This window comes from Solanum verrucosum, unplaced genomic scaffold (genome assembly GCF_900185275.1).
Source record: "Solanum verrucosum unplaced genomic scaffold, falcon-dt-bn FXZP01000260.1, whole genome shotgun sequence".
In the NCBI taxonomy this organism is placed as follows: Eukaryota; Viridiplantae; Streptophyta; class Magnoliopsida; order Solanales; family Solanaceae; genus Solanum; species Solanum verrucosum.
Window position 1 is genome coordinate 69485 of NW_026019972.1, and position 16689 is coordinate 86173.

A 16689-nucleotide genomic window follows, 5' to 3' on the forward strand; every position below is an offset into this window, starting at 1 on the left:
CGGAGTCATTAAGGTGTAGGGAAATCTGGTAACAATCAGGTGACTTATTTATGATTTTGATTACATGAGTAGTAAAATAAGTCGTTAAGGAATCCATACGACTTTATGGAAATGAATTCGGGTGAGTAGAACTCCCGAAATCGATCTTAGCGTGAACGATAGTTTCTGAAAGTCGTTAGTTAAAGGTGTGTTGTGAAATGGGGGTCTTGGAATTATTAAAATAGCTCACTGATTCCGTGCAAGCCGCTTGGGCGGGATTTCTGCCGCCGGGACAGGGCCGGTGCAGCGGGGTAAGGGCCGTTGTGGCGGGTTTGACGTGACTTAAGGTCGTAAATAAACCCCAAAATGACTTTATTCTGTACTTTTCAACTTTGAGAGCTAGGAGACGACCCCATACGAGTTCTTGACAGTTTTCCTCCGTTCTTGAGGCTAAAGGTAAGATTTTAATTCCCCGAATCCGTTTTCGATCTGTAGAACGTAATAGAATAGGTTACTATCGATGGGGAGGGTTTTGATCTAGATTTTATGGTGGAAACAGCCCTATTTTGGGTACTTGGGATTATGGGTATGATCAAGGGTTGATGGAATAGTTAGTAATCCAGGTAATTAGTGATTGTTTATTGATTCTTGTATTGTATTGATTGTTTGTAGACCAAGAACAAGTGGAACGAATCCGGAAAGGGAAGGATCAAGTTTCTTAGGGTTTAAAGCTTGTTTCGAGGTAGGTGATGGTTGTGACTTTATGATTATGTGATGTATGTTTGTTCTTGCTTCATTATGATACATATATGTATATGAATGTTGCATTATTGATCACACTTGTTGTAAATGAGATAGATGAATGATGGTTACCAAGAAATCATAACTTAAATGTATGATCTTGAGGATATACTTGTGATTGTGATTGTGGTGTGTTGAATTGATCGGTTGCCACATTCCGACATAACTAACTTGGATCGGTTGCCACATTCCGACATAATTATGGGATCGGTTGCCACGTTTCGGCATAAGCATTGGATCGGGTACCACGTTCCGGTATGCTAACTATTTGGGTTTAGGTTCCATGAGAGGACCAATGACTTGTTATAAATGTATATTGTTGAGCATGTAATAATCGATATTGTATATGTTCGGTATGTTGCATGTTTGTAATGTTTTACAGACCTTGCTTAGACGATCAGTGATCGTTCGAATTCAAGGGTGAGCCAATTCTTTCGGGCTGCCAAGGGTTCTCTTTCGTCTATGTCCACCATTTCGGACATAGACTATTCTAGTTAGTTATTAGTGCATTAGTTTGGGGTTGTATCCCTTCTTGTTTAGACATGTTGAACTTTAGCTGTTTTGGTACATTGACTTTCAGGTTCTATGTGTATTTTCCGCAATGTTAGTTGTTAGATCTTTTATTGAAGTTTATGGGAACTTCAGTTTTTAGATATTATTCCTATTTTTGTATCCTTAAATGCTTTAGTTTTTGGTTTGGGTTGTAGTAGCGGTTCTCCCACCGGAGGGTTAGTGTGGGTGCCAATCACGATGGTCTGGGTCATGACAAAGTTGGTATCAGATCCTAGGTTCGTTGATCTCGATGTACTAAAACGAGTATAGTAGTGTCTTGCGTAACGGTACGGGGACGCCTTTACTTTTCTTCGAGAGGCAATAGGACTTTAGCAAATCTCTCTGTTTTCTCTTTGTCTCCTTTCATGCTATGACTTGATTCCAATTGGTATTTGACGATTCAAATTGGTATCTAACCTCATTCACTCTTCTGTCCGCAGATGGTTAATACTAGATTCAACGGCGTCAGGCCCGTAGCTCCTGTCAATTCTCCAGTTGAGGAAACTGCAGCGAGAGATTGCAGTTGAGGCAGGGGTAGAGGTTGAGGAAGAGTTGCGCCTGTTAGAGATGGGGTACCGGTCGAAAATGTTCTCCCAAAATGAGGCCCCCCATGTGCATCATGAAGAGATAGAAGAGGATATTGAGGTTGAACATGTTGAGGAGGTTGGACAAGAGGAAGAGGTGCAGACTGAGACTACCGATGTTCCTCCCATAGACCCAGTGTTAGCTCGACATATCATGTCATTCCTGAAAGGGTTGGTTGGTCCTAGAGTGTTTCCTTCTGCTCAAGAAACTCAAGCTCCTACTAATCCCCATGTTGCTAGCACTGCTCCTAAGATGGGTGGAACGGGAGGTAATGATGCTTTCTTCCGTCCTTTGTTGGGTTCTGTTATGACTGTAATGAGCATGAAATGTTGACTAAGTTTTTGAAGCTAAAAACTCATGTGTTTATTGGTTCTGAGAATGAGGATGCTTATGAGGTTATCTTAGATTGCTATGAGAGGCTTCATAAGTTGGGAATTGTCCATCAGCATGGGGTTGAGTTCATGACTTTTCAGCTTCAAGGTGAGGCTAAACAGTGGTGGAAAGCTTATATGGAAAGTAGATCTTCAACTTTACCTCCACTTAGTTGGGCCCAATTTCATGCTCTGTTTCTAGAGAAGTATGTGCCTAGAACTTTGAGAGATCGTAAGAAGGATGAATTCATTGTTTTGGAGCAAGGTGGTATGTCTGTGGCTGCTTATGAGGCCAAGTTTCATACTTTGTCTAGATGTGCTACTCAATTAGTGACTTTTGAGGATGAGAGGATCCGTTTATTTATTAGGGGACTAAACTCTGAGTTGCAGGTATTATCCGTTCATATGACCTCTGCAGGGAGAAGCTTTAATGAGGTAATAGACTATGTTAAGAAAGTGGAGGGGGTGAGGCGAGACAGTCAGGCAAAAGCATTGGCAAAAAGGGCCAAGAATTCAGGCAACTTTCAAGGTTCTTATTCTAGAGGTTCAGGGAGGCCAATGCTTGCACCCAAGCCAATTCAGTCTGATATGCCCGCCTCTACAGGTAATTACTCGAGAACTCCACCTCATAATTTGATTCAGCATAGCCAGGGAGTCGCACCTTCGACGGGTAGCAGGCCATCTTTTGATCGTACATATTACAATTGTGGTGAATCTAGGCATATGAGGAGAGATTATCCCCACCCACGAGTGTTAGATTCCGCGCAGCAGCAGACTAGAGCGGTGATATCCACAGAAATTGGTAATAATGGTAGAGGACATCCACAAGGTAGGCGAGGAGGTAATCAGCGAGGTCATGGAGGTAGAGGAAATGGTAATGCAGGCAGAGGTAACGTGCAACCAGGCAGGGAAGTGGTTCGTCAAGATGATAGGGCCCAGTGTTATGCCTTTCCGGTTAAGAATGAGGCAGAGGCGTCTGACGCAGTGATCATAGGTACTATTCTTGTCTGTGACCAGATGACTAATGTGTTATTTGATTCGGGTTCTACTTATTCATATGTATCTGTGTTATTTGCCTCAGAATTTGCTATGATTTGTAATATACTTGATGCCCCTATCCATGTTTCTACCCCTGTTGGAGAGTCAGTCATAATCACACATGTCTATCGTGCTTGTCCTATTTTGTTTATGGCTTTTCAGACTTGGGCTGATTTGGTGATTTTGGATATGACTGATTTTGATATAATCTTAGGCATGACTTGGTTAACCCTTATTATGTTGTGCTTAATTGTAATACTAATTTTGTAACTCTAGAAATTTTGGGAAGGGAAAAATTAGAGTAGGAAGGGGTGTACAAGCCTAAGCAAGCTAAGATCATATCCTCCATTCGGGCTAGGAAATTGATAGGGCAAGGTTGTTTGGCTCATTTGGCTTATATTAAGTATGTTGAGGTTGAGACTCCATCTATTGAGTCTATTCCGTGGTGTCGAAATTTAGAGAGGTGTTTCCTAATAACTTGCCTGGTATGCCTCCGGATAGAGATATAGACTTCTGCATTGATTTAGAACCTGGTACTCGTCTCATTTCTATCCCTCCATATCGCATGGCTCTGGCAGAATTAATAGAGCTTAAGGCTCAAATCCAAGAGCTTCTTGATAAGGGATTTATTCGTCCTAGTGCTTCCCCATGGGGTGCTCCAGTTTTGTTTGTTAAGAAAAATGATAGTAGTATAAGAATGTGTATAGATTACCGGCAATTGAATAGGGTCACTATTCGAAACAAGTATCATTTGCCTCAAATAGATGATCTTTCTGATCAATTGCATAGTGCATCAGTTTTCTCTAAGATTGATCTAAGGTCTGGCTACCATCAATTGAAAATTAGGCCTGAGGATGTTCCCAAAACGGTATTTAGGACTCGTTATGGGCACTATGAGTTTTTGGTTATGTCTTTTAGTTTGACCAATGCGCCTGCAGCTTTCATGAGTTTAATGAATGGGGTGTTCAAGCCATTTCTTGATTCTTTCGTCATAGTCTTTATTGATGATATTTTGGTCTATTCGAAAAGTGAGGAAAAGCATGCCGACCATCTTCGCATTGTTTTGGGTGTTCCTGGGAAACAAAGGTTGTATGCTAAATTTTCTAAGTGTGAATTTTGGTTGACTTCGGTTGCATTTTTTGGACATATGGTCTCAAAAGAAGGGGTAATGGTAGATCCTCAAAAGATTAAGGCGGTTAAGAATTGGGTTCGGCCTAGCTCTGTAACGAGAAGTTAGGAGTTTTGTGGGGCTCTCTAGCTACTATCGTCGATTTGTGAAGAACTTTGCTTCTACTGCCACTCACTTGACTAATTTGACCAAAAAGGAGATACTATTTGAATGGACTGAAAAATGTAAGGAGAGCTTCCAAAAGCTCAAGACACTCTTGACCACTGCACATATCCAAGCATTACTGGTGGAAGGTAAAGATTTTATTATTTATTGTGATGCTTCACATTCTGGTTTAGGTGTTGTGTTGATGCAGGATAACAATGTTATAGCTTATGTCTCGCGTCAATTGAAGGTGCATGAGAGGAATTATCCAACACATGATTTAGAGTTGGCAGTGGTAGTGTTTGCTCTTAAGATTTGGCGGCAGTACCTCTATGGTGTTAAGTGTGAAGTGTTTACCGATCATCGTAGTTTGCAGCACGTGTTCACTCAAAATGATCTGAATTTGAGACAGAGTCTATGCCTTGAATGAATCAGTAACAACGGATTAGTGGAATGAGGGATCAAGAGATGGATAGGGAGGGAATGGCCTATCAATCATTGGTTGACCTTCCCTTGAACCAGTCACGGAGCTCTCAACTGAGTTGTTTAGGTTTTGGAATTCCATCTCTAGTTGGGACTTTCGATTCGAAAAAATGTGGTGCGGGTTCATCTTTCTCGGCCTTCTAAATAGTCAGAGTGGGAACTTAAAAGCAAGAACTCTTAACCATCATTCCTTAACTCTAAAGGGCATGAATGTGTAGATCAAGGAAGAAGGGTGGGATAGCGCCCGATTGATTGAGCGTCTTACAGCCCGTCATGCAAGCTAGCAAAGCCAGCGCAGAAGCAGCCCCCGGATCCACACAAGGTACTTCAAAGGAGGTTATCTTTAACCTATTGCTCAACAATTCCAAATCGAAATTGGAAATCTTTATTGGACCGTGATGGCCAGCTAAAACTTAACGGGGTTGAAGCATCTTCTTGGAATCACTAAGGAAGTAGGAAAGGATCCAGGGTTGCCTGAGGCCCTGAGAGCCAGGATGCTTGCTCTTGAAGATGAAGTAAACATGGTCATGGGCCAATATCTCGGTGCTATTGAAGGTATGAATGAACATCTTACCCTAATTGGTTGGGGGTGGGCGGGAGCTTAGTAGTTGCTTAGTCGTTCAAAAGTCAGATTGTCGTAAGCCCGACACTATTCTATTTACTCTCTCAAATGAGGGGCTGGTTTATTTTGCTATAGGGGACAGACCATTCAAATCTATCCGGGTAAGGCAAATGTGGTGGCAGACGCTTACAGTCGAAAAGCGGTAAGTATGGGTAGTTTAGCTTGCTTGAGTGTAGCCAAGCGACCTTTGGCTAAGGAAATTTTCCGTGGTAGCTAGGCAAAGTCCAAGTTATATCAAAGCAGACTACTTCCTAGTAGTTTAGTAAGGGCTTTAGGAAAAGACGTAACTGCTCTTGTCGGAAGGGCAGGTCTACTATACTATATAGTAAATATCTCTCACACCTGGACCAGGCTAAAAACGATGAATCTTCTCTTTTCAGGGTTAGACTATATAGAACCAGAACAATAGACTGATTGACTGTGGTCAGGTCAGAGCCCTCTATTGTCTGTTAGAGGAGATTGATTGGACTTTATACTAACCTTACTTAGTCTTCCGCTGGAACTGGATTGAATGCCATAACTCTTATTTGTATTTTACTTTTTATTGGTGTTGTTGGGAAATCTGCACATATAGGATCGCATACTTAGTCACCTAATGCTATGGAGGGTCCCACTCCAGTATCCGCTTTGATTTATGTAGCTACTATGGTAACAGCTGGCGTTTTCATAAAAGCAAGGTGCTCCCCTTTATTTGAATACCCACCTACGGCTTTGATTGACCTTAGAGTCTAAGTTCATGCAGTGGGGCATCTCAGAAAGAGGTAGGGTGTTAGCTAGCATTGAAGTAAGGGCCACATTCATTGAGGAGATCAAGGTCAAACAGTGTGAGGATGAGAATTTAAAGGAGCTTAGAAAGAAGACTGTGATTGGTAAGGAACAAGAGACCACTCTTGATGCGGAAGGCGTGCTCAATTTTAAAGGAAGAATCTGTGTTCCTAGAGTAAATGACTTGATTCAGAAATTGTTGGCAAGTCTCATGGTTCTCGATATTCCATTCATCCAGTTATGACCAAGATGTATCGGGATTTGAAGCGAATTTATTGGTGGTCGGGCTTGAAGAAGGATATATCAGAGTTTGTGGCTAAATGTCAGAATTGTTAACAAGTGAAATATGAACACCAAAGGCCTATAGGTTTGCTTCAAAGAATGCCAATTCCGGAATGGAAGTGGGAAAGGATAGCGATGGATTTTGTGGTTGGTCTTCCCAAGATTTTGGGAAAGTTTGATTCTATTTGGGTAGTGGTTGATAGATTGACTAAGTCAGCCCATTTTATTCCGGTAAGAATAGATTATAATGCTGAACAATTGGCTAAGGTGTATGTGAAGGAGATAGTAAGGTTGCATGGGGTGCCCCTTTCTATCATCTCAGACCGTGGTACCCAATTCACATCCAAGTTTTGGAGGAAATTACATGATAAATTAGGCACACAACTCACTTTTAGTACAGCCTTCCATCCACAGACAGACGGGCAGCCAGAGAGGACTATTCAAGTGTTAGAAGACATGTTGAAGGCGTGTGTGATTGACTTCGAAGGGCATTGGGAAGTTCTTACCTTTGTGTGAATTCTCCTATAATAATAGTTATCACTCCAGCATAGATATGGCACCATTTGAGGCACTCTATGGGAGGGGATGTAGTTCACTCATAGGATGGTTTGAGGTGGGAGATGTGAAACTATTAGGGGTCGATTTAGTGAATGATGCTCAAGATAAGGTGAGGAGTATTTAAACTAAGTTTCTAGCAGCCCAGAGTAGACAGAAGAAGTATGCGGATCATAAGGTGAGAGACATGGCGTTTCAAACTAGTAAGAATGTTCTTCTTAAGGTATCACCCCTTTCTAAAAGGGGTGATGAGATTTGGCAAGAAGGGCAAACTAAGTCCGCGATACATTGGTCCCTTTGAGGTTCTTAAATGTGTAGGACCGGTAGCGTATAGATTGGCTTTACCTCCTAATTTATTGGGAGTTCATTCGGTATTTCATGTGTCCATGTTGAAGAGGTATTATGGTGACGGGGATTATATCATTAAGTGGGACTCAATTGTGTTAGACAAAAAAACTCCAATATGAGGAGGAACTAGTTGCAATTCTTGATTGTGATGTGCGTAAGCTGAGGACCAAATAGATTAAGTCTGTGAAAGTTCAATAGAAGCATCGTCCAGTTGAGGAAGCCATTTGGGAAATCGAGAGGGACATGCAAGACAAGTATCCCTAATTGTTCGTCGATTCAAGTACTCTTCATTCCTTCCTTAGCTTATTTTTCCTAAGTTTGTCACTCGGGGACGAGTGATGGGTAAATTGGTATCTATTGTAATAACCGGGTTCCGTCGTTATAGAAAAGCGAATGGAGAAAAATTTTGGGTCGAAAAACTTTATCGTAGTAACTTGGGATTTCCCAACCTAGTCCAGATTTGGATGAAATTGGAGTCATTAAGGTGTAGAGAAATCTGGTAACAATCGGGTGACTTATTTATGATTTTGATTACATGAGTAGTTAGATAAGTCGTTAAGGAATCCGTACGACTTTACGGAATTGAATTTGGGTGAGTAGAACTCCCGAAATTGATCTTAGCGTGAACGATAGTTTCTGAGCGTCGTTGGTTAAAGGTGTGTTGTGAAATAGGGGTCTTGGAATTATTAAAATAGCTCACTGGTTCCGTACAAGCCGCTAGGGTGGGATTTCTGCCGCTGCAGAGGGGTGAGGGTCGTTGTGGCGGGTTCGACGCCACTTAAGGTCGTAAATAAACCCCAAAACGACTTTATTCTGCACTTTTCAACTTTGAGAGCTAGGAGACGACCCCATACGAGTTCTTGACAGTTTTCCTCCATTCTTGAGGCTAAAGGTAAGATTTTAACTCCCCGAATCCAATTTTGATCCGTAGAACGTAATAGAATGGGTAATTATCGATGGGGGAGGGTTTTGATATAGATTCTATTATGGAAACAACCCTTTTTTTAGGTACTTGGGATTATGAGTATGATCTAGGGTTGATGGAATTGTTAGTAATCCGGGTAATTAGTGATTATTTATTGATTCCCGTATTGTATTGATTGTTTGTAGACCAAGAACAAGCGGAATGAATCCGGAAAGGGAAGGTTCAAGTTTCTTAGGGTTTCAAGCTTGTTTCGAGGTATGTGATAGTTGTGATTCTATGATTGTGTGATGTATGTTTGTTCTTGCTTCATTATGATACATGTATGTCTATGAATGTTGCATTATTGATCACACTCTTTTGTAAATGAGATAGATGAATGATGGTTACCATGAAATCATGACTTAAATGTATGATCTTGAGGATATACTTTTGATTGTGATTGTGGTGTGTTGAATGGATCGGTTGCCACGTTTCGGCATAACTAACTTGGATCGGTTGCCACGTTCCGGCATAATTATGGGATCGGTTGCCACGTTTCGACATAAGCATTGGATCGGGTACCACGTTCCGGGATGCTAACTGTTTGGGTTTGGGTTCCATGAGATCATGACCAATGACTTGTTATAAATGTATATTGTTGAGCATTGATAATCGATATTGTATATGTTCGGTATGTTGCATGTTTGTAATGTTGTGCAGACCTTGCTTAGAAGATCAGTGATCGTTCGAATTCAAGGGTGAGTCAATTCTTCTGGGCTGTCAGGGGTTCTCTTTCGTCTATGTCCACCATTTCGGACATAGACTTTTCTAGTTAGTTATTAGTGCATTAGTTTGGGGTTGTATCCCTTCTTGTTTAGACTTGTTGAACTTTAGTTGTTTTGGTACATTGACTTTCAGGTTCTAGGTGTATTTGCCGCAATGTTAGTTGTTAGATCTTTTGTTGAAGTTTATGGGAACTTTAGTTTTTAGATATTATTCTTGTTTCCGTATCCTTAAATGCTTTAGTTTTTGGTTTAGTTGCTTGGTTTGGGTTGTAGTAGTGGTTCTCCCACCGAAGGGTTAGTGTGGGTACCAATCACGATGGTCTGGGTCATGACAGTTGGGCTCTAGCAAAACGCTCCGAGACCCAAGTGTGAGGCTTAACTCTAGACTTACGCCCTAAGCATCCCATTGTACGCCCAACATTTGAGGCTCGCCTAATAGATCTTACACATGTGTTAAATTTTTTATTTAACATTGTTGACCCTCATAATTCTTGAATAAATGAATGATAGTTAATGGTTTTTAATCTATAGAATAAGAAGATTCAAAGTAACTCAATAACAAGTTGTAATGTCACATATTTACTATTTGCTAACACTGTGAGGATGACTATATATTAGTTATTACGTAACATTTCTTTCAAAAATACATAGCGAAACTATATTTTTTCACTTATTATTGGTCTTCATATTTTTATCATATGCCTCAAAATTTTCATATTTTATTTAGCTATTTAAAAGTAATTTTATTTGTATTCATGATGTAGTGATGTTTTTATTATAATAGTAATAAGTTTTTGTTTTGGAGGAGGGGAGGGGGGGGGGATAAATTGTATATTATGATAATAATATATTTTTAGAAATAATGATTCTTTTATTATTAAAAAATTAAGATATTAGATTATTTATATTTGTATAATAATGTTGGAAGTTTTATTTTCTATGAGTTTTCTTGATCATGTTTGTAATTATTTCAAACTATTGATGTATTTTTATAAGTTTATGTTATTATTTTATTATACTATATATTGTAAATTAAAATTTTAAAGATTCATAGGGCTTGCACCCCACATCTGATGGCTTAAGCCTCGCCCTTTACTAAGTAATAGGTCCCCACCTCACGCCCTTACTAAGTAATAGGTCCCCCACCTCTTTTAAAATGGTACTATAGAAAAATAACACTATAATGTAGCTTGTACAAGAAATCTTCCCTTTAAGAACTATGATTAATACCCAAATGGAATACTTGCAAGTTGCATGGAAAGGTTAGTAAACTCAATGAAACTACTTTGCATTTTCTTCTAAAAATAATAACTAGCATCATCAATCACCAAAAAAAATTGTGCAGTGGATGGGACTACTCCTTCTCGAATTACATGTCTCGGATTCAAACTTTAGGTATGAAATTTTTTTTAATAGAAAGTGTTTTCTCCCAAATAAAGCCCTACACAATTCGAATTTAGAGTCTCCTATGAGATACCATCATGTGATCAGAGACTCTTACCAACTTAAGGAGTGTAACATATACAGCATCTAATATAAATATACCGTGTAAACTAGTAAATGAAATTGATATGAAAGGAAAAAACAAATATTTTATAGGATACATAACAAAGGAGGATCTCATTTGTTCAATGCTGGAGTAGATAATGTTTAATTTTTTAAAGAAAAGTTAGATGGATATATACTCCATTGTTATATATATGATCAATTCCTACTTAACCCAACTAACTCACTGTTAGAAACAAAGTTTTTCTCATCAAGAATTAATAACAAATTTATGTTATAGAACATGATTTTTCTATTTCAATTCATTTTCACCGAATCAGTTCACTAAGAAATTCATGACGAAAAACATGTCCTCATTGAACACTTGGGAATACACTATAACAGAAAAAGCTTTTAGCGGCAATAAATATATACATTAACAAAAGGTGCTAAAGTCTTTACCAATATTAGTTGATTGCAATTGAATCTAATGTCGCCATAGGCTTTAGGAACATTCACAAAGAGTGCTAATTGCCTCTAAAAATATATATTTTAACGACAATTAAGTTATTATCGTTAATTAATTATCGCTAAAGATTACTTTGATGTAATGATAATCACTAGACATTTTTTCTTTACTTATTACTTCAATCAAAATATTTATGAAAATATATATTGAACATTTTTCAGAGAAAAAATAGTGATTGTTTAACAGTGACTTTACCATTTTAACACTGGATTTTAATTTGCATTTTGAAATTAGTGTATACTTCATTTATTTATACCCATCCACTCAAAATTATTGAGTTTGCCCCCAGAGCTGGAAATTATTGTGAGATCAACATTGTTCATGTTGGGTTCTGAAGGTGATTAGGGCGTCATGCGGAAGCTTACAATTGCAAATCATAAGACGATAAATTAGACGACACATAAAATTATACTAAAAGAAATATATTATTGTAGGATATGACCAATTGCACTACATAATTAAAATCTAATCAAAAACATAGAAACTGTAGAGAGAAAATCTCCCCATAAACAAAACTCTTAAAGAACTACATTGTGGATGCTATTGTTATTGTGTTAGAAGAAACAAACCTATATTTATAGAGTCCTAAAACCTTTTCTTATTAGAAAAGGAGTCCTAAAAGGAGAGAATAAACCAATTATGAAAGAATATTATATTTTCCTTTCAGGAAAAGTAAAAACATTTATGATAATGTTTTGTCTTTTCTTTAAGGAAAAATAAATCTTAAATTATGATAAGAAAATCAGGGCAAAACCCTAACCGTTCAAAAGTGCACTAAATAAAATTTCAACTTCCACCTACCGTTTACTTTAAGGTAGTTTATGAATTTTGTGTCGGAGAAAGTCAAGCAATTGCATGAGTGTCAATTAAGCAATATGGCTTTTTCTTTTTAAGTAATTTTTATCAATGTTCATTTTTATCTTTCTCATTTTTCCTTTTAATTTTAAATTTGTTATGGTCAATATATAAACAATCTTAAAGTGGTTTCAAATGACCTGGAGGCGACTCTTCTTCTAGATTGTTCTCTTCTAAAGTGACTGGGATGAGCTATGATTAGAGATCGATTCAGAAACGAATTTATTGTTTGAATTTCATGAATTCGAGTTTGATACTCTACATCAACATGTTTGATTTACTGCATTTGATATTTATTATTTATACTTGTTTTACAATATATATTTTAACGTATAATGGGTAACCGTGGAGTTAAAATTTTCCTTGAGATGTTCAAAATATATATAAAGAAGTAAGAACATAAAAAATGGTTAAACACATACATAATCTCTTAAACTTATCCTAAATTTTATTTTAGCACTCCATCTCAACTTTAGTTTATTTCATTTTAACCCTCCAACTCCATTTTCATTTTTTATATATCATCAATTTAACACATAAAATGTTGAATGGATAGATTGGTGAGATTAGCCACCTTTTAAAGCAAGTGAAAGACTCTTTTTAACATTAATATTTGACATGTTTATCCATAGCAAACTTCCCCCCTATTTATTTCCTTCATCTTCTCTTCACCCCACTTTTTCCTTCATCTGCTTTATTTATTCATATATTTTCTTCATCTGCCTTTTTAAAATTTAACTCTTTTTATGGTAAAGATAATATTTTCTTTATTTTAATTTATATAATTTATTCCGTTTATATAAAATTAGAAATAAAAATTATATTCTACGTTATAGAGGACAAAATAAAATGTTAAAATAATATATAAAGAGTTGGATCCAGGAGAAAAATATCATATTAAAATTTAGAATTATAATTATTTGAATGATATCAAATATTTATGTGGCATTATTAACTAGTAAACTTGGCCGCATTTCGCACGGTCTTCCTTGACCCTTTTTTTTTAAAAAAAAAAATGATGAACAATGTTATTTTTTTACTTCAAAAAAAATCTTTAAAAAAATCGAAATATTTTTTTTGTACTCATATAAATTACAGTTGATTTGAGATGATGACATTGTTGTTCGTTAGTAATAAACTCGTACATATACATGTCAAAGATAAGAGAAAAATCATAGGATAAATTATTTAAGCACCAATTATTTAAACAATAATCTTTCCTACTTTAATCTTTTTATTAATTGTTTAATTGTTTGTTAACATTTTTAGTTATATGAATATAAAAACGTCACACGTGAACTGAGCTATTTTTTCCCTATCAGACGACATCCTTTCAAGAAGAAAGCTGGTACAGTCTTCTCAAGATAATGCGAGATTGCTAGGAACAAAATTTTCAGATATAAAAGACTGGTTTCACGGTAAAATTTTAGGAAAACAACATAATAAAATAAATGTCTACTAAAAGAAAACCATATGATAAATATCTATAAATGAAGATGATAAATATTTTGGAGATCTGAATTAGACATGATAAAAGATAAATATATACTTTCCATCTTATATTAGTTATCAACGTTATTAAAAATATTTATCACAAAACACTTGTCATATTTTGCAACATCAAATTAGAATTTTTTTTTTCATTTTGCCGTTAAAATTAACTATTTAATCAACAAAAGGTTGATTAGATATGTTAATTAAAATGAAGAAAATGAAAGCGAAAAAAGGAAGATAAAGATAAAAAAAAATAACTAAAAATAAACCATTATATAAATTTGATTACAGACAATTTCATATAAATAATAGGCTAAATAATGTAATTGTAAATTATTTTTACCATGAATAACTTGTTATCTACTTCTTCCTTAACACCAAAAAGCTCCTCTTTTGTATGTGCTTAATAATATGATATCATTGCATTTAATCAGTTTCTGCAATTGAATTTATGTTTATTACTCCCTCTGTCCCTAATTACTCACTATGTCATTAATTATTTTCTTAATAGGTGTGCAAATTCAAAAGTGGACAAGTAATTAAGGATAGAAGGAGATCCTTTAATGAAAAAAAAAATATCACATCTTATCAAAACAAAAGTTTATCGACAATAATAAAAAAATTAAAGAACTTACAAACTAAAAATATTTTACCATACTAATAATATATCAATCAAACCTGTGTATCAAGAATTCTGATATAGCAATGCAAAAATAGAGTAAACAATCTTATATTTTTGAGATCCATTGTAAATTAAGAGGGATTTATAGTACAAAGCAAAACACATATTAGACTTTTGGGCTTCTATAATTATTGCATGATAAGGTGAGAGACTCAAAAATTCTATCTTCTTTTATTATCATTAAATAAATATGTAACAGCAATGGAAAATTATTGAAAACGTTAATGCTTTATTTGAATTTTTAAAATGAAATAATTGAAGGAAAATTCAAAATAAATAAATAAATGATATTTTAAGCCATAGATTAAAATTAAAATTTTATATAAGAGATACTTATATAAGTCATGAGTAATTATATCTTATAAATAAATTAAATAATAAAGAAAAAATTATTGTCAAGTTATAATTAGAAGAAGGTCCAGAAAAAGATTTTTAAAAATATAAATTATTAAGAGTAGAAATTAGAGAGGTGTGAGTTACTCCTTGTAAGTATGTGAAGAGTCTTTGTTGTAAATGTTCATTCATTTAATAAAATATTTATTATCATAAATTAAGTAATTTATTTTTATAATTAAATAAATAAGAAAAAAATCTCAAAAAAAAGAAAAAAGATAAATGCAAATGGAGATTATAGAGAGGTGTCACATCACATCTTCTATATTCAACTTTATTAATTATATATATATATATATAGATTGAATGATTTTTTTTGCACTTTTAATATTTGTCCAACATGCGTTGAAAACTTATACCGGGTAAAAACAAATGATGCATGAAAAATGGAATTGAATAGTTAAAATGGAACAAGATTAAGTTGGAATGTCAAAATGAAATTTGGGACAAGTTAAAAAGGTTGTATATATGAACATCTAGTATATATACATAAAATAGTTTCAACTATATATTAATATTATGATTTTTTATCTAACAAGATTCGGATAAATCCATTGACCCTATCTGACTCCGCCCTATATATAAGTGAGCGGAATCTTCAAAGTTCGAATGAACTCATAATCAGTACTCTCGTCCGCCCTTTCGCTGGGAACTCATATATTAGTCATTTTGGTTATAAGAAAGTCATTTGTTATTATTTTTAAACTAGATACCCTTATTGATTCGAAGTATGCAAAAATAGATATATATATATATATATATATTGCCAGGAGATAGTAACATTTACCAATATACTCCCTCCATTTCATATTAAGTTAATTTTTGAGGTGTTTCACACCCTTTAAAAAAAGTACATTAAGACATAAATTGAACTTAGTTTTCCATTTTTACCCTTATTAATTATTGTCAAATTTATGATTAAAATAACTAAATATTAATTAATCACTAATTCCAATACTAACTAATGAAGGGTAAAATTGGAAGAACACTCTAAAAGTAGTCTTGAAACTGAACAATTAAGTTAATTTGAAAAATGGAAAATGCCTCAAAAATTAACTTAATATGGAATGGAGGGAGTATTAAGTTAAATATCAATATATTTGTTTTCTTCCCTTAAGTGTTGCATAAACATTAATAGTGCAATAGATCACTACTTTATGGTCAATTGTTTAAGTGATATCAATGAAGCAATTAAGATTTTCAGAGTAACTAAAAATAATGATTAATTCGTTCGTAAAAAAATTCATATCATATTTTTTTTCCTGTTTAGAATTGAAAAAGGGGATAGTAAAAGCCAAAACTACACTCTGCTAAATATTTTGATGGTCCTTCAAGATGGCTCAGTTGGTGTGGATGAATGTCTTTTAAGTCGAGTATGTCACATTGGACTTGTCTAGTATGATTTATATCTCTATTACATAGTGAAGGATTTACTCAGCGTGCACAAAGTGCTCAACACAAAATATTCACCTGAAGGGCAAAGGCTATGGCAAAAATTTTGTGCTCACCACAGATCAGTGTTCATCCGAGGGACAAATACTATGACATAGATTATAGCATGTACGGATTATCTTGACGATTCTTGCAAACTAGTGTCGAACATTTGTGATGTGCAATTGTTACAATTCGTGTCAAAATTTCGTATAGCACACATAAGTTTATGGATATATCCATTAATTGTTGGAAAATCACATATCTATATATTATTATTATTTAAAATTTTGCAAGTAATATTTTATAATTGAAGATTTAAAAAACTCAACTTTCACATAGCTGGATTTTATATGACTAATCCAATTAATGACGGAATGCACTTGTCACTATGATGTTAATCTTGAATAACGTTAATTAATGTTGGTTGGTTGCATTATGTATTATTTAATTAACACAACATAGGACTCTCCATTG

The 16689-nt window shown here is 35.2% G+C and overlaps 1 pseudogene; it reads left to right on the top strand.

The window, feature by feature from the left end:
• The first annotated feature begins 951 nt into the window (after positions 1 to 951).
• LOC125817206 (uncharacterized) lies at positions 952 to 9511 on the top strand (annotated as a pseudogene).
• Positions 9512 to 16689: the final 7178 nt, after the last annotated feature.